The following is a 25,772-nucleotide window of genomic DNA, read 5'->3' as shown; positions in this document are numbered from 1 at the left end:
TCAAAGGTGTCCTATTTCACTCAGCCCTAATCCTAGCGTTTGTGTTGTAGAAGCAAAGTAAATAGAGAAATAAGAAAATAGAGAATTACACAGAGTTCTTTTGGGGACCTATTTAGTTTAGCTTGTGGTAAAGAATAATTCTGAAGAACATTATGCCAGAGAGATTTAAGGGAGATTAAGGAGATTATTAAAATGTTCTTTCTTGGGGCACCTGGGTCACTCAGTAGGTTAAGCGTCTGACTCTTAAAAAAAAAAAAAAAAAAAAAAAAAAAGCACCTGACTCTTGATTTTGGCTCAGATCATAATCTCAGGGTTGTGAGATTGAGTTCTATATTGGGCTTCTCCACTCCAGGCTGTGGAGGCTGCTTAGGAGGTTCTCTCTCTCTGCCTCTCCTTCCCCTGCGCCTTACACCTTCTCTATCTCTCAAAAAAAATGTTCTTTCTAGGACATAGCAGACATTTGTAACACTTCTAAATCACTCTCAAGAAAACAAAAGAATGTGTTACTAGGGCCTGTTGTATGAAATGCAGAGAGCAGGATATTCTCATATATTTACCTCTGAAAATACCAAATGACAGAACAATCGTATTATGTACCCCCAAATTATAGTTTATCATAAAAGGCTCACATGCTCCATTACCTTACAAGAGACATTTTATTTGAATTATAATGCATATCTAAACCCAGTGAATGATTGGTAGGAGGTATAGTCTTTTGTAACACAAGGGGCTGCTGACTGGAATTGCAGTTCCCATTAACGGGAGTATAAGTGAAATAATTTTGTTGCAACAGTCATATCCTAAGGGCAAATGGGTCATAGGGAGCGATTAAATTGAAAACATGAACCCAGTAATAATCACTATATATGTATCCCCTGTGGATGACCTCACTTTTTTTGCTCAGGACTTTGGCTTTCTCAGACATTTACCATTGTATTGTATCAAGATATACTGATAACAATAATAGGGTGATTGAATGTGCCATTAGATTTTTCACTTGAAAACTATTCTGAGCACAATAGAAAACATATTGATATTCCTTTTTAAATTGAAATATTATACAGAGGGCAAAAGGATTAGATAGATGTAGCAAATAATTTGATGGCAAGAAAAATATCATAGATCAACAACAATGAGCTTTTGTAGTAAAAACACAAGTACAGTAATGATAAAAACAATGCTTTGCAAACTTATAGGGCATATATTTGAATCAGAACAGCTCTTCACACAGAAAATAATGGAAACATTATGAATGTTTACTTAAAGTAGTTATTCTGACCCAATAATCCTGACAATTGGCAAAAATGGGAATTTATGTTTTAGCTCATAAAAAAGGAGGTTTTACTTCGGGAAATTATGTATGTCTTCAGAGCAATATGACTCTCTGAAGGCTGCTTATTTCCAATGTATTCTTGGAGTTCGCTTGCCTTGAACCACAATGGCACTCTGAATTTTTAATCCGGGGATTTATGTCGCCGTGAACTACTCTGTATGCCCTCCTTGCAGCTAGTAGAGGGGGAGTACCTTGCCTGACAGATGTGGGCTGGCTGATTAGTGAAGGTTTCACGTGTGTTAACAGTGCACTACGATGTCGTGTGCTTTTTAGGGTCACCCTAAGTGTGGAAGGAGGAACAAGAACAGGATCTGAGCATGACTGGAAAGACAGAGCCAAAAGCAAGCACAGAGCAGCTTAGTGGGAAGAGATGGCCATTCAGGTACGCAGAGAGTCAAAAAAGCACGAGGTGTGTCGCAGCTTATTGGGAAGAGATGGCCATTCAGGTACGCAGAGAGTCAAAAAAGCACGAGGTGTGTCACAGCTGAGCCACGGCGATGGAGAAGAGAGAGAAGGGAGCCTTGTCAGGGGGAGACGGTGGCATTATGAACGTCCAGAAACTTCCATTAGGCCAAGAAGGAAGCTGTGGGCACCTTTGCAGAAGGGTGTGTTTCTGTGTGTATTACACGGACATTTACTACAGGAAACCTTGGTCCTTTACTTTGAATAACTTTACTGTCCCAAACAGGTTAATACCCCCTGTTACTTGAAAGATATCCGAGGTTTTAATCCTAGTTTTGTTGACCTTTGGAAGAAAAATCTGGAGTGAGAGAAGTGAGTGAGAAGTGGTGGTATAGTCCCGACCGAGAGGCGTGTGGGGCTGTGGGACAGTGCGCTGACTTCACCCCCTTCCTTCACGCTTGGACTTTAAGTTGTGTCCAGTCAATCCTGTATCTCGAGTCTTCTGACACAGCCCCCCACAAGGCCGGTCACATTCGCTGGGGCCGTTCAGATTTGGCTGTTTGGGAAAGCAGCCCCCCTTTACACCTTACACGGTTCTTACAGTAGAACGGGTAGCATCTCCTCCCTCACTCCCACCCCTCCAATTCTCTCCGTAAAGTAGAAGGGATGAGCTGTTTAATTTGAACCGTCGAATGAATGCCTGTATGGGTGGCTTATCTTCTCCTACCTGCTCACGGCAGTTAGCCACTTTCAAACTTCTGTTCTGAGTTCTTGTCCCTATTCTTTCCCTCAGGGGATCTTGTCTTCTTCCCTGGGTTGAACTCGATGGCATGCCCTAGATCTTATTCTTCAGGACTTTTTTCACTCTCTTGAACTTCAGATCTGAATTTCCAACTGGTTTGTTGTATGTCCTAAAAGTTTTTTAAACTCAATATGTCCATATGGAATTCATCCCTTTCCCTAGGTCTGACTTTCCTTCTCCTTTGTTATGGATCTTAAACTTCCTGATCCTACCTTCCCCTTTATTAACACAACCTAGACATTTTGTTGTTATGGCCCTTACTTCTTGTATCCAGTTAGTTAAGAAACCACATTCATTTTGCCTGTTCAAGATTTCTTGACTCATTCCTTTTTTGCCATTCCCATGGATATTGTCCTAGTTCAGAACCTCATTATCGCTACGTTGTCACTTGAATTATTTCCTAAAACACTCATGGCCATGTCATTCCCCACCTGAAGGGCTTAGCAGAGATCCATTAGGAAAGAACTTGTTTCTGGCCCCCTGACTTTCTGAAAGGTCCAAAAGAGCCCCGTGTCTAAGGGTGAGTCACACTTTGCATTTAAAGGTGTTCTACCACACGTACAACTGAAAAACTCTTCTAAAAATTCAATATATTCTGGAGATGGAGGTGCTTCTGACTTGATTCAGTCATGACCTAATTGTCTTGGTGAGAGCTATTAATACACTGGAAGGAATTCCTTCAGGTCCTCTCCTTCCCGTAATGAATTTTTTTTAAGGCAACATTCAAAATCAAGGTCAGCTCACAAAGGCATCGTTTGTCATGGCACAAATAGAGGTTTTAAGCCAATCTGATTTCTGAAGTTTAAATTTTTGTGTGTGTGTAAAACTAGCTATAGTTAATTTCATTTAAAAAGTCATAATACACACAATACAAAGAGATCTAATGACATTTCTTTTTCCTATAGCTGTATCCATAGATGTTTGGAGTGGGGGGTCATAAAGCACTGGACATAACGGAAGGGGTTTTTTTTAGACCACTGAAGAGCTGTCTTCTTCTGCCTTTATAAGATATATAATATTTTTACTTCTTTTCTCCACTGCCACCTTGGTGCCCTTTGCTTTACTGAAATTTTCTCTTCTATGGGTCTTTCCAGCTCAGACTAGCTTTCAAAACATGTTTATTACAGTGAATTAAAATATTGCATTGCATTGCATTGACTAGGACTTCTCAAGTTAAGCAAATGTTGTTGTGTTACAATTTAAAGGATGTGGTACACATACATATGATATATTTCTATAGTTTAGCCTTGGACCTAACCCTTAGACTGACAGGTATTGAAAATGCTTTGTGCCAGGGGCACCTGGGTGGCTCAGTGGGTTAAAGCCCCCACCTTTGGCTCAGGTCATGATCACCTGGGATCAGAGTCCCGTGTCAGGCTCTCTGCTCAGCAGGGAGCCTGCTTCCTGGTCTCTCTCTGCCTGCCTCTCTGCCTACTTGTGATCTCTGTCAAATAAATAAATAAAATCTAAAAAAAAAATGCTTTGTGCCTAGTAAAGAGTAGGCATAGTTTTTTTTTTTTTTTTTTTTTTGTGTGTGTGTGTGTGTGTGTGTGTGTGTGTGTGTGTGTGTGTTTATTATTTAATGAGAGGAGTTTGGGTTTTAATAAAATATTTGTCTTTCTTTAATAATTGAAAACAGAAATTTAAGGGTAGTAAGGGAAACCAGTTTTTATTTTTTTTTTAAAAGATTTTATTTATTTATTTGGCAGAGAGAGAGAGAATGAGAGAGTGCACGTGAGCGAGCATGAGTAGGGGGAGGAGCAGAGGGAGAGGGAGAAGCAGACTTCCTGCTGAGCAGGGAGCCTGACACTGGATCCCAGGACCCTGGAATTAGGACCCAAGCCAAAGGCAGACTTAACTGACCGAGTCACTCAGGCACTCTGGAACCAGTTTTTAAAAAACAAGAGGGGCGCCTGGGTGGCTCAGAGGGTTAAGCCTCTGCCTTCAGCTCAGGTCATGATCTCAGGGTCTTGGGATTGAGCCCCACATCGAGCCCCACATCGGGCTCTCTGCTCAGCAGGGAGCCTGCTTCCCCCTCTCCCTCTGCCTGCCTCTCTGCCTACTTGTGATCTCTATCAAATAAATAAATAAAATCTTTAAAATATATATATTAAAAAACAAGAATTTGTTGGGGTCTGACCAGAGAGAGATAAATTCCTTATCACGGGATTTGGTTTCAGGTGCGTGAAGCACAGAAACAGGAATGTCTGCAGTTTCCTATGGTCCTTGAGAATCTCTAGAATAGGATTCACCTATTCTAGGTGAACACCAGGCCACCATCTCTGACCTTAGTTAAGCTTGTAAAATTGCATTTTCTTAATCCAAGACATGATTCATGAGTATTGATGCTTGAAGTCCCAGAAGATTACACACTTTATAAACAGAATTATAGATTTATCCCACTTTAAACATGTCCCATATCAAAATCTGGTTTTGCAAACCAAGAAAAGGTAGAGTTAATAATTTGCTTTCCAAAAAAATGCACCAAATTATTATTTTAAATACCAACTCCCCTGGCAGACTTCAAATGTGCTTGATTTACGTAATCGCAACTACCCAGAGCCAGGACCTTGCATAGAGTGAGGAGAATCTCTGGTAGCACACATGAACTTGGTGTAAACTTGTGTCTGTGTAATAATGGTCTGAAAGAAGGGCATCTACGGATGAGCCTTCAGACTCCATTCGGCCAACAGTTTAAACCAAGTTTCAGAAACCTACGGTTTCTGTAGAGGCATCATTTCTGTGGTTTTGACGAAACTAAAAGCTGGAGTTAGGATTCTGTCAGCTAGATTTCTCTCTGTTTCTTTCTGACACACAAGAAGGAAATATTATTTATTCTCTTCCCTTAATCTTTTAGTAAAAAGGGGTAAAAACAAATGATCTCTTTCCTTTGTCCACTCTGGTGAAGATTCACTGAAGGAGACAGAATGGAAAAAAAAATAAAAAAATTAAGAATTAAAAAAATTTAAGGATGTATAACAGAGCCATATAAATTAATGTGCTTGAGAGCTATACTCCCCCCACCATCCGGTTTATTGAGATATAATTAACAAGCAACATTGTATAAGTTTCAGATTTACAATGAGTTGATTTGATACACTCATATATTGCATACCAATTACCGCCATAACATTAGCTAATACCTCTATCAGTCACAGAATTCACATGTGTGTATGTGGTGAGAGCATTTAATTTCTATTCTCTTAACAACTCTCAAGTATATAATACAGTATTATTAACTATAATTACCATGCTATGCATTGGATCCTCAGAACTTATTCATCTGATAACTGGGAGTTTGTACTCCTTGACCAACATTTCCCTATTTCCCCCAACCCCTAACTCCTGGTAACACCACTCTAGTCTGTTTCTAAGAGCGTGGCTTTTTTAGATTCCATATGTAAGTGAGATAATGAATTGTCTTTCTCTGTCTGACATTTCACTTAGCGTAGTGTTTTCAAGTTCCAATCATGTCACAAACAGCGGAATTTCCTTCCCTTTTTTATGGCTGAATAATATTTAATGGTGTGTGTGTAGTAGTAGCAACATTCATAATACATAGTATGAATAGTCCCATATTTATGCATGAGGCAATAGAGACACAGAAAAATTAAGTATCATGTTGAAAGATACACAGCAAGTGACGTGACATCTCTGGATGGGAACCATGACAGTTTGCTGTGGAATCTGTGTGTGTGTGTGTTTATTTACTTATTTCGAGTATAACACACAATGTTGTATTAACTTCAGGGGTACAACAGGCTGATTCAACAGTTGTAGACATTACTCAGTACTCACCACCGTAAGTATGGTCACTGTCTGTCGCCATACAACATTATTACAGTATTATTGACTATATTCCCTATGCTGTACATTTTACCTCTGTGACTTATTTACTTTATACCTGGAAGTTTGTACCTCTGAATCTGAATCGCCTTGTGGAATCTTTGTTCTAAAACACTACACTAAGCATTGAAAGTTTACCCCCGGCTCAGGCCACCTATCCTATTCCAGCTCTCCAAGGCAATTTTCTTTTTCTTTCTTTTCTTTTGTCTTAAAATTTTTTTCTTTCAATTCAATTAGCCAACCTATAGTACATCATTAGTTTCAGATGTAGTGTTCAGTGCTTCCTCAGTGGTGTATAACACCCAGTGCTCATCACATCAAGCACCCTCCTTAATGCCCATCACCCAGTTACCCCATCTCCCTACCCACTTCCCCTTCTGCCACCCTCTATTTCTTTCCTGGAGTCAAGAGTCTCTCATTGTTTGTTTCCCTCTCTGATTTCTTCTAATTCGGTTTTCCCTCCCTTCCCCTAGGATCCTCTGCCCTATTCCTTATATCCCACATATGACTGAAACTATATGATGATTGTCTTTCTCTGATTGACTTATTTCACTGAGCATAATCCCCTCTGGTTTCATCCATGTCGATGTAAATGGTAGGTACTCATCCTTTCTGATGGCTGAGTAATATTCCATTATAAGTGTATGTCTGTATGTATATGTGTGTATGTGTATATATACATATGCATATACATATATATATGTATATGTATATATACATACATATGTATATATACATACATGTATATATACGTATATATATACATATACATATACATATATGTATATGCATATGTATATCTTTTTTTACCCATTTATCTGTCGAAGGACATCTTGGCTCCTTCCAGTTTGGCTATTGTGGACATTGCTGCTAAGAACATTTGGGAGCAGGTGCCCCTTTGTTTAACTACATCTGTATCCTCGTGATACAGATGTAGTGAATCCAAGGCAATTTTCTGTCAACAATCTGGGTTATAAACTTCAGACCTTCCTATATGCAAACATATGTATTACTAATAAAATCAGACCATGCTATACATTTTAAATTTTTTATTTTGGCAATTGCTTTTCTCATCTCCAGGAACCCTTTCATGTTCTTGATTGTTCCTTTGTCTTCATAATCTGTTGAGAATACTAATGTTTATGAGGATACTAATTATACTTTTGCTAATAATAAATAATAAAGTTCTTTTGTTCCTTAAGTTATGTTTCTCTTCTGGGACATTTGAGCCAATGTTCTTTTAGTGTCTTTTGATACCTGCTAATGCATGATGAGTAGGATTATTAGTATAGGCAGCAAGCTGGATTTCCTTCATGATTGTATTCATTCTTCTATTTCACTTATCTTTTCCATCAGTAATTTTAGATTTATATATAAATTTTATTATCTTCTGGTTTTCTAATTTGATTATGCCTTTATCCTTTAATCCTTTCCTTCTACTTTCCTCAGGTTTATTTTGTTCTTTTATTCTAGCTTTGGAGTTAGCCACTTTGGCATCCAGGCAAAGCATAGGCGAGGTTATTTGGCTTCTTCCTGGTGCACCTATTTTTCTTAAAGATTGTGAAGAAAAATATTTATGTCATTGAGTCTAGCGAGGGATATTGTGGAGAATTCAAAATTTAGAAATATATTAATGATAGAAGAGGGTCTTAAAGGGGATGGAGAGGTGAGTGGGGAGGGGCTGCTTTGGGTTGTGTCTATCTCTGGAAGTGCTAGCTCTTGCTCCTCATCTCTGCCTTGATGGACTTCTTTGATCCATACGTGGGAGTATTTGAGGCCCAGCATTAAACTCCCAGGGTGGAAGGGTCTGGATCTGCTGAGCAGTGTGTGTGAAATGGGATGGGGACTTTGTTCTCTAGCTTCTTGGGGTTTGCAGAATCTCCTGCAGCAGCACCGAGGACTAGGGGATCCATTGTCTCCCCTTTGCTGAGCTTGCTTCTACTTCTGAGACAAAAAGCATTCCCTGCTTTCCCCTAACTAGGCTCTTTCCAGAATCTTACCCTGGTGTAACCAAACTGCATTTGCTTGCGAGATAAATATGGGTGTTCTTTCCTTCTATTACTATTTGTCTTTGTTTCAGAGCCCCTTTTACTGAGGTTGAAGCCTGAGATTTGGGGGGAAGGTTTCAGAAGCAGCATGTATAAGGAACATCTGCCCCTGCAGAACACATTCCTACTTAAAAGCTCCTCCCTGTAGGTTGTCAGACTTGTCCTCTGAAGGACTCTTTCTCCAAAGAGTGAAGCACAGAGACCCTATTATGTGCCACCCCCTTTCCACTGGAGCCCAAAGCACTCAATAGCATATCTGCATGTATTTCAGTATAAAATCATATTTCAGTTTTCTGATCTTTACATAAAATATTTAATGAGGGTGTGTCACGTGGTTTCTTACCTCCCTGAAAGTGAGTATCCTGATTCAAGAGGGAGAGAAAACTACAAGTTCTTTATATAATAACTTCTACTTTCATTTGGCCTTTTCAACAGACAAATAAAGATCTTCAGGGATTCATTGAGGTGGGGCCTAAAGCGACTGGGTACATTTAGGAGGGAAGGAAACTAACACTCACCCCTTGCCCACTGGATGCCAAGTGCTATCCTAGTGGCTTCCTAGACATTCACAAGATAGCTCCGTCTCTACAAACTTAACAAGTGTGCAGATGGATGGTGTTAATGGCCCAATTTTTCACATTTTGCCCTGCAACTGTGTTGCACTCTCCCACCCGACTCCGTTCCAGGCCATGTGCCTTGTTTTGGGCAGATGTGATATAAGCAGGGGCTTGAAAAACTCTTGTGTGAATGGATTTGTTTGCTCCTAGCTACTTTTGCATTGTCATGAGAATGAGCCCAGGTTAGAGGACTGGAGGACGGGAGACACACGAAGCAGGCCAGAATTGCCCGAATTGTACAAACTGAGGCCATCCTAGATCGGCCCGCAGCAAACCAAGCCCTGGGAAAGCCAGCTCGTGGAAGTGAAGAGGCCAGCCACATTTCAGGCATGTGATTATGCTCAGCTAAGCCTGACTGAGCTCAGCCTAAGTCAACAGAACCCTGCAGAACTACGGGCTAAATAAATGATTCTTAATATTCGCCATTGAGGTTTTATGGGTTATTTGTTACGAGGCATTCCTGAGGCAAGAGGTAACAGACATTGCAAGTTGCGTGTTACTAATCACCTTTTTCTAGATGAGAAGAATGATGCTCAGAAAGCTTAATTAATGTACCTAAGGTCACATAAGTAAGTGCCGGGGCCAGGATTTGATCCAAGCCCTCCTGAATCCCCTGTCTTGCATTGAATGGGGAAGATGAGAGCTGGGAAACATGACACGATACATTTATAATCTTTAAAATAACATGTTTAGGCTTCTCCTGCCCCCAGTGCCGAGTCTTTAAAAACATGGTCAAATATGAAAAGTAACTATGAAATCTATGAAAAGGAGATTAGTTTCGAGGAAAGTAAAACCATTAAAAATGTGTTTCTTGCATTTGCTAAATTTGTGTTTCTTTTCACATATTTTAAGCTGAAATTGCCCCTCACTCTAGTACTCATCCTTTCCCATTTGTATGCTATATGCCACAAAGACGACGTAAAAATATAAAAGGAACTCTTACCTTTCTTCGGCAGAGAAGTAAAAGTATTATGCAGTTTTCTCTGTTGGTATAAATGAGCAGATAAAGCATAAGTAGGAGATTCAGCATATCTCCATTTCCCCAACACAAAAAATAGTGCGTTTGACCACTTTTTTTGGTGTTTCAGTACATTTTTTGTTAACAATCTTTTATTATATATATATAAAAAAAACCCCATCTCTACTCCTTACAGAAGTTTTAAAATCATTTCACAGCTGAGTGGAACCCTAAACAGAGCTATCTTAGTGTAATGAAGCAGAAAACGATTGCTTCTTAACAAGACTGGTATATGGTGACAAACAGCTCATAAAAATCCCATCTGCCACAAAGAGCCTCTATTTTAGTTGCTTTAGAATCTAAATAGTATATTTCCTATTTCCTTTCAGAAACAACAGAGAACTATAAAGCCTTCACCACTATCAGATAGTTCTCTGACAAGAAAAACACTTGGTGTTAATGTCCTGACGTGGCTCATTCACAGGACCACACCTGCTGGTGATGTGCTTTAGGCTTCCTGCCAGGGAGGATTCTGACTGTCCTCTTCCACACCCTGCTATAGGGTCCAAAGGGGTCACACAGTAATGAAAGCCCCAGTGCCAATCAGCTTTGGGTATTGTTTAGTAAAAATAAGGCAACTCCATAGTTTGCAAAGGCAAAGAGATGGGACCATGTATAGAGTCTGATTTTACGGAAAACTGCATGTGGTGAGGGGAGACGCTGCCTTCAACATGCTCTTCTGGTTTTGGATGACAATTATGTATCTACTAGCTGCTTTATTCGGGCAGCTCTTTTGAGGCATTTTCCCATTCCCTGCTAACCAACATATTTACCTCAACCAAACAGCCTTCAGTTTTTGAAACATTTAAGCCCAAATATCTTGATAAAAATATAAAACTAAAATTCCAGTGGTTTTGTATAAAATGTGACCATTTACCTTTGTACAGAAATAAGGGTACTAGAAATTTCAACAACTTTCAAAGTACCACGTATCTACAGGTAATGCAGTCGGACATTTAAAATGCAAATATGTTACTTTGTGAGAGACATAAACCAACTCCTTCAGTTGAAATCTGTTTACTAATTTATTCAAAGACATTTGCTTTTATTTATTTGTTTTAAAAAATTTTATTTTTTCAGTGGTCTAAGATTCATTGTTTATGCACCACACCCAATGCTCCATGCAACACGCGCCCTCCTTAATACCATTTGCTTTTTTTTTTTTTTAAAGATTTTTTTTTTTTTTTTTTTTATTTGACAGAGAGATCACAAGCAGACAGAGAGGCAGGCAGAGAGAGAGAGAGAGAGAGGGAAGCAGGCTCCCTGCTGAGCAGAGAGCCCGACGCGGGACTCGATCCCAGGACCCCGAGATCATGACCTGAGCTGAAGGCAGCGGCTTAACCCACTGAGCCACCCAGGCGCCCATTTGCTTTTAAAAGCAGCAGGGACAGGGGCTCCTGGGTGGCTCAGTGGGTTAAGCCTCTGCCTTCGGCTCAGGTCATGATCCCAGGGTCCTGGGATGGAGCCCCGCATCGGGCCCTCTGCTCAGCGGGGAGCCTGCTTCCTCCTCTCTCTCTGCCTGCCTCTCTGCCTACTTGTAATTTCTGTCTGTTGGGTAAATAAATAAAATCTTAAAAAAAAAAAAAGCGGCAGGGACATTTCCTTGGAAACAAAAACTGATATTTAAACATATTCCATTTTCAAGTGGAATGTGGAGGAATTTTCTGGTCTGAGAATGCAACCAACTTTCATGAATTAGCTGTGACTCAGCTCCATCTTACTTAATATCAAATAGAGTTTTATTTTAAAAGATATAGCACACTGAATGATTACTGTGCCACTCTCTCTTGTATTATCTTACTTCCCTTTACAGAGAATCTCTGAGGTGGGCACTCTTGTGTCTCTGTAATGCAAACAGAGTTACACAAACCACAAGAGGTTGAAAGCACACAGAGATCAGACAGCTGCTCAATGGTGGAACCAAGGTTTGATTCCAGAGCTCTCTTTACTGTGTTGTGTTGCCTTATGGAGCAGCACAGGGATGAATATAAAAAGCAGTGAGTTAGGAGTCAGGAAGCCTGAGTTCTTGACTTGGCTCTGGGAATAATTGTGTAACTTGGGGCATGCCATGCAGGCTGATGAGAGGACTGGAGCAATGCTGCTGAGGCTCCATCAAGCCCATGATTTTGTAATGTAGAAGGACATGCTTTCTGCATGAAAGCATGCAGAATGAAGGGAAGGAGTTCACTAATGTGTGTTCTGTATATCAATTAAGAGGCTCCAGTTCTTTCCTGCTTAGAATAGTACTCTAACGCTTCCAAATCCCAACAGTTTGTTTACCCATTCTCCTGTTGATGGATATTTGGGTTGCTTCGGGTTTTTGGCTATTCTGAATAGAAGTGTGAAATATGCTATGGACACGTGCACTAATTTCTGTTGGGCTTATACCTGGGTATGGTATTTATTTATTCAATCAATATTTATTGAGCAACTACCCTGTGCCAGACACTGTTTTAGCATTGGCAACAAAATGGTGACAAAGCAAAAAAGATACCTGTTCTCATGAAGTTGGTCAACCAAGGAAGCAGATGATAAAAAAGGAAGCAGATGATGAAAAAGCATGATGAAGGAAAAAGACTCGTGGTGATTTGAAAAAGCGTGGGTGTGCATTGTGAGGAGGTGGTGGAAGGCAGCTACGTAACACAGGGTGGTCAAGGAAGGCCTCTTGGAGGTGACATGGAACTGAGATCTCAAAATAATGGTGGAGCTGGCCCTGGGAAAAACCCAGGGGAGAGTGGCCAGGGGGAGGAGATGGCACAAAACAGTATACTAGAGTATAATCAGCGTTTATGAAACATCCACTGAATGTCAGTCCCTCTCCCTTTCATTCTGCACATGAGCAAGCTAAGGCTGCATTCCCAGCCAATGGTGGGGCCGGGGACAGAAGCAGGTACAGAGTCTTGGGTAGGACTCCACGGGAGTTCTGCTCTGCCACAACTGTACCACTGTTGCCTTTTCTTGAGCACTTGCTTTGTGCTAGGCACCATATGAAGCACGTTACTCCATTTTCTCATTTACGTTTTGCTTTACAACACCTCCTGGATAATAGAAGTATTATCCTGCCTATTTTAATTATTAACCGAGAAAGTCTTGGTGAAGCTTACAGACTTGTCACATAGTTTTTGTAAGCAGTGGAGCTTCAATCTGATACCAATTCTGTTCAACTCCAAAGTCCAGGCCTTTTACTATGGGCTCCATGGTCTTGTTAATGTGTTTTTATGTATCTCTAAACTTAGAAAGTTGTATTACACACTTTTGTTTTTTTAGGTGGAAAAATACATTTGGAAATAACTTCAATTTTATGGAGTAATCAGAGTATTGAATAAAATGACAACTGGTAAAAGAAGGGAATATAAAATGCAAAGAGTCACTAAAATTGCCTTTTTTTTTTTTTTTTACAAAGGGTTTAGTTACTGAATAGTTAAAGGAAGCCAAGTTGTAAAACATGAACATTTCAATTCTGTTTAGTATAGTACACATTTTGATATAGAATATTGAATTAGGTTTGCTACAATAATTAGACTATAACTTCTAAAAAAATGTTATGCACTCTGGAAAAGAGAAAGAGAAGTGAATTGATGCCCATGGTTTGAATATAGATGAGGAGGGTGCTCATTAGAAAGAAATGAGCAAGGGTAAAAGATGATTATTTTTCCAAGAACCACCATATGTTCTCCAAAGTGTACCCAGCTATTCCATGTAATGTTTCTTATTTTCTCAAAAAAAAAAAAAAAAAACCACCAAAAAACCAAAAACAAACCAAAAACAAAAAAACAACAAAAAATTCCCCCAAAACAATCAGGAGAGGAATTTTGATCTGTGGAGCCCAAATTCTCACTAAATATTTTCTCTTTTGCTAAATATTTGTCTCTCTCTCTCTTTTTTTTTTGTAGTTGTTTGTTTGCAGGTTTTAGCTGTAATAGTTCCTGTCTTGGAGAAAAGACTGAGCAGCTGCTAGTCTCTATAATTTTTAATGATATAATGGAAAAGGATACATAATGTGCTGCGTCTCTTGATGTGTTCCAACCTCAGACTTTATTCCAATTCTCTAAAATGGAAAGTATCGTAGGCCAAGACAGTTAAAAAATGAGGCGTAAGTAAATACCTATGCTAATCATAGCAGTTCATGTGGCAACAGCACCAGCCGCTGAGAGGGCCGTCTTTTCATCTTTTGTTTCAGGGAATTTCTGGGAAATATCTTTCCAGATTTTCTTTCCAGTCACTTCTCCGCCCCCCTCCCCTGATTTCCCCTTTCTTCCCTTTTTGGTGTGTGAAGTCACATTGTTCTAATTTCCTTTATAATGAAAATGGGAGCGTACAATATTAAAACCATTCTTTTTAAAGAAATGAGAGATATCAGATTTTCCTCCCAATTTCTTTCTTCTGTCTGCTGGCTTCCATTCTAGTCTGATTCTACGTTTCATCTGCCATTTAAAATGACAGGTAGGTTTGGTAATGCGAACTCTTTTTCAGATGCTGTCATTCTGTATTTTTATGGGTTTCTTTGGTCGTATAAAGATAAGACAACCATAGTTCATTTTCTACACTTTAAATTTAATGTGTTAGGAGTGAAAGAAGCATAACATCATACTACATCTTTTGTTGGCCCCAAGTGTTATTAATTGCCTTACTATAGTGCAATACGTTTATGCTATATTTCTGCAGGAGGTACATGAATGAGGCAGAAAAATATTCAAGTAGTTAAAAATGAGACTTATTTTATAAGACTGTGGTTATGGCTTCCTTGCATCCTATAAATGGCCGGAGTTTCCCATATGCGGCAGTAGAGATATAAACTGACAGCAGGTGTTTCAGGATTTGAGGAAAAGATGAAAAACAGATCACACTGAATTAATAAAATCAATTCTTGGCTTTGACACTTCTCCGGCAGGAAGGAAAGAGCACCAAATGAATATAAACATTCTGACACACACAAAATAAGGTGTACAGTGCTGCTAGATTCTCACTTCTTTGGGACTTCCTGGCCTCTGGCTAAGACACCCAGCACAAATTGTTTCACTTGGCGTGAATTTAGGGTGAAGTCCCCCCTAACGCAGAGGTAGATGGCTATGAGAAGGCCACTAGAAGGCTGTTCTTAGAGATTTGTTTGGGCTTCATACTTAGGCGGTGGTTATCTTGAGAGAAAAAAAATTCTGCCTAGACATACTTTTTTTGTAAATTAAAAAAAATATATTTATTTGAGAACGAGTGTGAGCTAGAGAGCAAGTACATGGGGGGAGGGGTGGAAGGAGAGAGAGAGAGAGAATTGCAAGGAGACTCCCTGTGGAGCCTGGGGGGCTCAAACCAACGACCTTGACATCATGACCAGAGCTGAAATTAAGAGTCGGTAGCTTAACTGACTGAGCCACCCAGTTGCCCCTTTCTGGACATACTTAGTAACTTCAGGCAGTTTGAAATAGAATTAAATCATCAAGTGGAAAAAAGGTCTTCTTACTTTCTATTTCTGCTCTCTTAGTGTTCTGAGTAAGGTTTTTTGTTTGTTTGTTTTTTTAACTTCCCCTTTTACTTACAATGGAATATGCCTTACACTTTTCTTCCCTCATACCACCCCTTTCCTTTCCAGAATGAAGGACAAGTAAGCAATGAACTCAAAATTCAAACGTGGGTGGCTCTCATGGGAGTGTAAGTTGAAGAAAGGAGGTGTCCTTTCCCAAGAGGCCCACTAAGTGGTAGGTGCACTGCATAAGTAGACACAAAACATAAAATAGGGAGCTGCATAAGTAAACACAAAACACAAGTAGTGTGCTCAGCTGGTCAGTGTCACGTGATATTAACTTTAGTTGGCCAAAATGCTAAAGCTGACGGAGATGTTTTGTTTTTGTTTTCTTTCCTCAGATGAAAACGTGATCCAGCACGAGTGATGCTACTTAAGATGGACCACATCTGTAAGAGGTGGCATGGTGGAGATGGAGATGACAAAGTTGTTTGGATACAAGAAACAGACATTGAATCTGTTAAGAAGAACATTCGTTGGAAGGATGTGGAGGAGAAGGAATACTGGTTAGGTTCTGAGCAGGAAAAGGGCTGAGGGCACTCCAGGAATTCAGGGAGTACGGACTCCTCTTTGGGCTCATCAAGGTGTTGTTACTAGAATAAATGGGGGCTCCAGGGTCAAGCTCCAGGGAGGGGCAAATAATTGGGTCACGATGGCCATACTTCCTCCCACTCTTCCTCCACGGTTAGTGCCAGCTGGGTCCCTTAATTAATGATCCTATCCCACTGTACCCAAGGCAGGAGAAGGAATTCCCTGAAAGAACACCAGGGTATTATTACTAAAAGAAAGGGGGAATTCATGCTCATCTGCCCAAAGATAGACTTGTTTACTGCACTGTGTAACATGCTATTGATTTTATGCCATATTTCCTGTGGTTTTAGCTCATAATCAATGTAGTTTGCCAGGACAAGGGGAGAGTATGGGGAGAGAATGAGATAATACTCTTATCACTGCATATTATATAACCCAGTGTGGTAGAAGCAGCACATGAGCCCTGGGCGTAAATGGTTAAACTCTCAAACCTCTGGTCTGTTGCATTCAGCAAAGACATTGAGTTTTAATCCATAGGAAGTATCATGTCATTGACTTTTTGCCTAACCAAGAAATCTATTTTAGTCGCCACCCACATTTTAAGATTTTATTTTTACTGGATGGAGAAGTTAATATAATCTCCCTCCTTGTCCAGGAGTGGGACAGAACACAAAGGTAATTAAACAGGAGACCCCCAGAGAGCAGAGCCACAGCCTCACAAACCAAGGAGATCCAAGTTCCCAGCAAGGAGCACTCATTGGTGTCAGGACTATCTTGCAGTGCTTATGGGAGGGAAGGAGAACTTCTTTAACAATATTGTTGATGAATACCATGTACTTACAATTACTGATGGAAACATGAATTTTGTGCAGATAATCTCTCTAAGTCTTATTTTCCTCATTGAAGAAATGGTGACGAAGAGAGAATCCCTATCCTGTGGGGACACTGGGAGGTCAGGTGTGTAAGTGGTTGGCACAGCTCCTGTTCACAGTGAGAGCTCAATATACGTTAGCTTCTGGTTTATGCAGAGGCAAGAGGTTACTAATGTATAGGGCAAAATGACGGGAGAGTACATTTTGAATAAAAGTTTTGGCTGTAGCGCAGGAGATGCCTAGATTATTGGTAATGCACATCATGAATGTAGTAAAGGAACCGTAAACACATAAACATGAATTCATGGTCAGCACTTTGTGAGCTGTGTGATTGACCGGTGTGATTTGTCTGCCTCACATTCCGATGGAATCTTAGGTTGCAGTCATGTAATCATGGTGTCTGGACTATAAGAAGATATTCTCTCCATTGTCCTTGAGTCTCATGAGATGAAAAAGATTTTAGCTATTTATTGAAAGTGAGAGCACGTGCACATGAGTATGAGTGGAGAGGAGTGTACTTGGGGAGGAGCAGAGGGGGAGGGAGAGGGACAAGCAGATTCTGCACCAAGGGCAGAGCCCCATGCAGGAGATCCAGGACGTGGAGATCATGACCTGAGCAGAAACCAGGAGTCAGACATTTAACCAAATGAGCCACCCAAGGATGCCCTGATGTCTGTGGCATTCTGCGGAGTTCTGGGGTGTGGAACACATTTTAAGAAGGTCACTGACAGTATAGATTGACAGAACTGGTGAGGTTTCTTGTTATTCATGCTAAATTAGAAATGTTTGAAGGAACCGGGGATGAGTTGGAGCATTTGAGACTGAAAAGAGATGTGATTGCTGTCTTTAAAAGTTGAAGGAGAGAGATTTGCCTGGGTGCAGAGGTTAGAAATAACAGGGAAGCAGATTATGGCTTAAAATGAGGAGGCTACCATTAGAGGTCCTCTCAGTTTCCATGGTCCTCTCTATACCCTGACTGGGCTCCCATTCCCTGGAGATTCACATAGTCTGGGATATATTGATCAGAGATGCCAAGGAGGGTATTTTTACCTGGAGTTGGGGTCGTTAAGCAGATTTTTACCTTGGTAGGCTGTTTCAGTTTTTTGACTCCAAAATTTAATGAACATTCTACAAAGACAGGAAGAAAAAAGGTAGCAGTACTGAAGCTAGAGGAATCCCTAGTGCTTCTTAAGATGAGTGGGTTTCTACAAAAGTGGACCTGTTTCCACTGGTTCTTGGGAAGCAGTGTCTTGTATCCAGCTGTACAAAGATAAGATGGGACAATTGGAGGCTCTAAGCAAAGTAAAGCAAAGCAGAATAAAGCAAAATAAAGATCAGGTGAAAAAATGGCTACTGCATCCCTTGACTGCCAGGCTTCCTCTGTTACTGTAGACTTCTGAAGTTAAGAGCATTCACGATGTTAGGCTCAGGTTTCTCGACACTTGAGTGGATCAGACCTGGAAGGGAACTTGTGAGGTCATATCTAGCCTATTCCCTAGTTTCTTAACATTCATAAAGCATATCTTGTGTTTCAAACTGGCTACCAGAAGACTTGGGAGAGTGCACAGTCTGCGTTCTTAACCACCACTTCATCCTACCTGGAGAAGAGAAAGGGAAGGGGTTGAGGAGCTGTAGTCTTTAGGGTCAGGCAGGCATGACCATCTAGAGACCAGTTCTGGAGACCATGGGCAAACTGCTCCCACAAAGTCTTGGGTTACTCATCTCTCAAATGGGTGCAGTAACAGTACCCACTTCTTACGTTCGTTATAAGGACTGACTAAGATATATATAATAGAGTGTTTAGCGTAGTGCCTAGCACATTGCAAGCCCTCAGTGAATGCTTATTCAAGTGAGCTTTTACCCATTTCACCTGCTCTGTCATGGGAAGAATGACACAGATGTTCAACAATTTTAAAACAATCTCAGATACTTATTACTGTTATTAACCACCTTTTAATCATTTGGGGGAAATGAATTCAGAATCCGGCAATCTTTTTTATCTGAACTATTTACTACATATTAGTTCATTTTCTTGCCTTCTTAGAGCTCTTCCAAGACTTTGACATCTTTATGAAATTCTAGAATTTCAAATGGTAAGATGTTAAGCAGTATTTATTGGCAGACTTTCCTAAAGTGTACTTTATGTTCAGAGTTAAGCCACATAAAATAATAATTGAGAATTAGTTATAAGTTATTGAAGCTACAATAGTTATAAATAGCTACCCTGATAATTAGTTATGTAAACCTGAAAATGAAGTGCCTTGAGAACTTCATATATTCTTAAACACTTATACTACAAGCATGGAAGGAAAGCACTGAATTTCTTAATAACTATTGAAAAATTTATATCAGAGAGACCTGTCTTTATAAGACTGATAGAATAGGGGTCCAGTGGATTCTAATTACATTTATGTTAAAAAATTCCTTACTTCCTCTCAGTAATGTAAATTAGTTCTTGTAAATATTACAAAACAACCGTTCTTTAGCCCTTAAATTTATTATGTACTTAATTATTACAGAAGAACATATTTTACAACCAAATGGGAATTTCAGTAACTGTTGTGGATTGCATTCTGTTGTATTTTTAAAAATTTGATTATTATAATGCTGTAATTTCTAAACTTCCATCAAAAAGAATAAAACAATACTCATGCCTAATTGAAACATCTATAATCAAGCAATGTGAGGAATTAAAGATAAAAATCAACTGTGTTATGAAATTTCATGCCCAAAGTTACTTTCCCTAGGTCATTAATATTTATAACTAAACTGTCCTTTGATGTGCATTAATAATGTACTTTGGGATTACACAAAGAATAATTTATAAATGTTCTGGAAAAGAGAAAGATGCCATAATTAAATCACAGTGATTAACATGGGTATTGGGTTATTATTTGAATGAATTCTTACTATGCAGGTTGTTACGATGTTGACTTTTCCTTGATATTTGGGAGGTTGAGATTTAGCAAACGAAAGATGTATGAAAGTAATCCTTTAGAAAAACAGCTTTTTCTAAAACCTGTGCTCACAGTGAACATAGACTTGTTATTGCGGAAACAGAACAGACAACCAAGTTATATATTCATTTGTTAAATATTTTTAATATTTAAGTTGTCTTTCATGAAGTATAATATTAATTTTTTTAGTGAGAGTTCCAAAATATTAGTCCAATCAAGTTTCACAGATGTTATGATTTTTAACCATTTTTTAAAATGCAAATTTAAAAACCAGATATTGCCTCATCTGTTAAGAAATTGAAATAACTTATTTAAATCTTTAATCTTTATGATGTTTGGGAGTCCTTTAATCTTTAGGCAAAGCAATTTTGTTTATTAATAATTTAATTTTTATTCTAGACTTGAAAGCCTTCATTGTGCTGTTCATCTGCTATTATATAGAAATGGTATCAGACCACTGATATGTATTATTAACATTCAAACTGTAAACCTTAGCTGGAATTTTAATATCTAGGTGTTAATTTTGTCATTTCTGTGATATCTATATCTATCTATATCTATATCTATATCTATATCTATATCTATATATCTGTATTGATGAGGTGATTTATCATTAGTGGTCTAGGTGGCCCCAGAGCAGATTTTCCTCCTCTTCTCCCTTTTTCAGAAAGCGGCACTAACAACTGCCCCAGTCACCTGATTTGATGCTCTGCCTCCTTCCTCATTCCCACCCCCTGCCACAAAACACATTTTTCTACTACCTTAGCATCTCTTAAAAAAAATCCATTTCTTTCCATCTTCCCTGCCACTATCTTAATCAGAACCATCATGATCTCACAGGGTTTCAGCAAAGATCTTCCTTTCTCCGGTTTTGATCCCTTTCAATCTGTTCTTATCGTAGCAGGAATGTTTCTAAAATATAAACCTGATCACAGTGTTTTATCTACTTCTCATTTTGAGTATCTTCAGCATCCTGTGATGACTTAACCAGTGCTCTGGCCTCCTCTCACTCTGGTCCATCTCATCCTTGGTGAATATTTCCTTCTCTCAACTCAAGGATGCATTCTCTCCACTGCTTCAGTTTTAAAATCAAAATTTTATTTATTTTATTTTATTTTTAAAGATTTTGTTTACTTATTTGACAGAAAGAGAAAGAACGCAAGTAGGTAGAGCAACAAGCAGAGGGAAAGGTAGAAGCAGGCTTGCCACTGAGCAGAGAGCCTGAGGTGGGGCTCAATCCCGGGACCCTGGGATCATGACCTGAGCTGAAGGCAGATGCTTAACTGACTGACCTAACCAGGTGCCCCTAAAATCAAAATTTTAAAATAGATTCATGCATCCCATTCTTCTGAGCAATATCTTATATGTCCTCTTTATCTCTTCAGTCAACCATGGAAACAATTCTTCGAAGACCCTGAGAGATTTAATCCATTTTCTTTCTATCCCTTCATCCTCTTTGTCTTCCTTGCCCTGTTCCTCATCCACTTGGAATCCATGATGATTTTAATCATATAATTTTGTGTATAATTGAATAGGTATATTATCCCCAGGAAAATTCACACACCTGGAAGGTCGAGTCTTCTCTATTGCTATGTGTATGCCTATACAGCTGAGGGTTGCTACATGACAGGTGGTTTGGAAAAAGTGTAACTTCCATGATCACCATCTTCAGTGCAAGCTCCACACTGGCACACCTCTTCCTGCTAGTAAGCATATTCTTTCATTTGCCACATGGACTCAAATCTTCTCATTTCTTGAACTTCCCCAGAAGATCTTGCCTCAAATTCATTGAGAAAACAAAAATACTTCCTTGTCTGTATCATTTTCTCTTTATTTCCTGAAATACTGGAAGTTGGTTTTTCCTTTCAAGGACTTATTTTTCCACATGCGCTGTGAGCCCTTTCTCCTCTAGTCCTGTCAGACACTGTCCTTTAGGTTATTTCTTCTCTTTGCTGTGCTTTCCCTCTCATTTGGTTTATTTTCATTAGTTTATAAATATACTCAACAATATCCCATTTTAAATAAGCCTCCCTGGACCCCACATACAGCTTTAGCTGCAAACTATTTTCTTTTGCTCTTCATAGCCAGACTTCTCCAAAGAGCTGTCCATATGTGCTCTCTCCAATTTCTTATCTTTCATTTATTACTTTGAAAAATCTCAACGAAGTTGCCTGGGGGGCTCAGATGGTTAAGCATCTGCCTTTGCCTCAGGTTATGATCTCAGGGTCCTGGGATCAAGTCCCTCATCAGGCTCCCTGCTCCCTGGGGAGCCTGCTTCTCCCTCTGCCTCTGCCTCTCTCTCTGTCTCTCATGAATAAATAAATGAAATCTTAAAAAAAAACCAAACTCAACAAAAACCAATAATGATTAATGTTTATTTCTTGAGTGCCCATGCAACATGCCAGGCACGGTTCTAGTGTTTACATGTCTTAGCTTATCTAAACTCAAATAGCCCTATTAGGTAGGAAATATTATCAACTAAAATTTACAAGCGAAGAAACTGGGACACAAAGAATGTCATCATCAAGACTTGAACTAGAGCAGTCTAGCCCTGAATCTGCACTTTGAATCATGGTATATTACTACCTCTCTAGAAATAGAACATATGTACAAAATCTCTGCCCAGTCCCAAACATATACTTCCATTCCCAGAGGCCTTAATTATTATTATTTTGGTGAACACCCTTTCAGCTTACGTTTTGGTTCTTCCAGGCTTATGCATCCTGCTGTAAATGATACATAAAGCTTTTCATGTGTTTTCAATATTTACAAAAACATAAATTTACTGTACTTATCCTTCAGCCTCTTGCTTTTGTCACTCAATATTATATTTTGGAGGTCTATATGATGACATATAGTTTTAGTTAATTTAGTTTAGCTCTTCTGTAGTATTCCATTATCTATCTATCTATCACACTTTATTCATTCTCCAATTTTTGGACATTTAAGTAGTTTGCAGTTTTTATGGCATCGTAAAGATGCACCAGTGAACACTATATTAAGTATTTATAACACTGTCCAGATCATTGTCCCCCCTATCATCAGTTCTTTAGACTTAGTTAACACCTCTTTAGATTTTTGTTACCTGGTCAATTCATGTATCTGTATCACGTATACCTGAAAAATATATATATTTGCTATCTCCAGATTAAAGACTCTTTATAGATCTATTAGTTCAAGTAGTTTTATGTGCTGTTTTAATCTTCCATAGTTGTTTTTTAAACCTTTCTGCTGGATGTATTACTTTCTATAAGCAATATTTTAAAAGGATGTGATGTTAGATACTTATTAGTTCAGGATTTTCCCCTTTAATTACTATAATATTCCTTATTGTACTTATTAGTGCTTCTGTCTGTATCAATATTAGCATTAGCAATCCAACAAGAAGATATAACAATTATAAATATTTATGCACCCAACACTGGAGCACCCAAATATATAAAACAATAACAAACTTAAAGGAACTAATTGATAATAATACAATAATAGTAGGGAACTTTGATATCCCACTTACATCAATGGACAGATCATCTAATTAGAAAATCAACAAGGAAACAATAGTTTTGAATGACACATTGGACCAAATGGGTGTCACAGATATATTCACAACATTCCACCCTAAAACATTAGAATACACATTATTTTCAACTGCACATGGAACATTCTCCAGAATAGATCACATATTAGGTCACAAAACAAACCTCAACAAATACAAAAGGATTGAAGTCATACCATGCACCCTTTCTGATCACAATGCTATGAAATCAGAAGTCAATTGCAAGAAAAAATCTGGAAAGACCATAAAACATGGAGGTTCAACAACATGCTACTAAACAATGAATGGGTCAGCCAGGAAATCAAAGAATAAATTAAAAAAAAATATATGGAAACAAATGAAAATGAAAACACATTCGTCCAAAACCTTTGGAATGCAGCAAAGTTAGTCCTAAGAGGAAAGTATATAGCAATACAGTCCTACCTCAAGAAGCAAGAAAAATTTCAAATAAACAACCTAAACTTATACTTAAAGGAGCTAGAAGAAGAACAACAAATGAAGCCTAAAGCCCACAGAAGGAAGTAAATAATAAAGATTAAAGCAGAAATAAACAATATAAGAACTAAAAAACCAATAGAACAGATCAATGAAACCAGGAACTTGTTCTTTGAAAAAATTAATAAAATTGATAACCACCTAGCCAGACTTACCAAAAATAATAGAGAAAAGACCCAAATAAATAAAATGATGAATGAGAGAGTAGAAATAACAACCAACATCATAGAAATACAACCAATTATAGAGATTATTATGAAAAGCTACATGCCAACAATTTGGACAACCTGGAAGAAATAGATAAATTCCTAGAAACATATAAATTACCAAAACTGAAGTAGGAAGAAATAGAAAACTTGAACAGACTGATAAACTGCAAAGAAATTGAATCCGTAATAAAAAATCTCCCAACAAACAAAAGTCCAGGACCACAGGTTTCACGATGAAATGCTCCCAAACTTTTAAAGAAGCATTAATACCTATTCTTCTCAAACTATTCCAAAAAACAGAAAGGGAAGGAAACTTCAAATTCATTCTATGAGGCCAGAATTATGCTGATAATAAAACCAGATAAAGATTCCACTATAAAAGAAAACTATAGGCCCATATTCCCAGTGAACACAGATGCAAAATTTCTCAATAAAATATTAGCAAACCAAATCCAGTAATACATTAAAAAAATCATTTACCATGATAAAGTAGGATTTATACCTGGGTTGCAAGGATGGTTCAATATTCATAAATCAATCAGCATGATATACCACATTAGTAAAAGAAAGGATAAGAACCATATGATCATTTCATTAGATGCAGAAAAAGCATTTGATAAGGTACAACATCCTTTCATGATAAAAACCCCCAACAAGGTAGGTTTAACATAACATAACAAAGGCCCTAGGGGCGCCTGAGTGGCTCAGATGGTTAAGCATCTGCCTTCAGCTTGGGTCATGATCCCAGGGTCCTGGGATCAAGTTCTGCATCAGGCTCCCTGCTCAGTGAAGAGCCTGTTTCTCCCTCTGCCTCTTTCTGTCTCTCATGAAAAAATAAAAAAAAAAACCTTAAAAAAAAAAAACAACAAAACCCAAGCATTAACAAAGGCCCTATATGAATAACCCATAGCTAATATCATCATAAACCAGGAAAACTGAAACCTTTTTCTCTATGGTCAAGAATAAGACAGGAATGTCCACTCTCACCACTGTTATTTTACACAGTAGTGGAAGTCCTAACTACAGCAATCAGACAAAAAGAAATAAAAGCTATTCAAATTGGTCAGGAAGAAGTAAAACTTTCATTATTTGCAGATGACATGATAAACATCTATATATATGTAACTATATAACTACAACTATAACTATATAAGACCTGAAAGATTCCACCAAGAAACTGTTAAAATTGACACATGAATTCAGTAAAGTCTCAGGATACAGATGTCAAAATACAGATACAAAATCAGCATACAGAAATCTGTAGTTTCTATATACAAATAATGAAGAGGCAGGAATAAAAATTAAGGACTCAATCCCATTTACAATTGCACCAAAAATAATAAGATACCTAGAAATAAACCTAACCAAAGAGGTGAAAGACCTGTATTCTGAAAACTTCAAAACACTGATGAAAGAAATTGAAGATGACACAAAAAAAATGAAAGACACTCCATGCTGATGGATTGGAAGAACAGATATTGTTAAAATGTCCATATTACCCAAAGAAGTCTAAACATTTAATGCAATTCCTCTCAAAACACCAACAGCTCAGGGGTGCCTGGGTGGCTCAG

The sequence above is a fragment of the Enhydra lutris genome, unplaced genomic scaffold, assembly GCF_002288905.1.
Source record: "Enhydra lutris kenyoni isolate GAN:26980312 unplaced genomic scaffold, ASM228890v2 scaffoldscaffold74, whole genome shotgun sequence".
In the NCBI taxonomy this organism is placed as follows: domain Eukaryota; kingdom Metazoa; phylum Chordata; class Mammalia; order Carnivora; family Mustelidae; genus Enhydra; species Enhydra lutris.
This window is presented reverse-complemented; position numbering follows the sequence as displayed.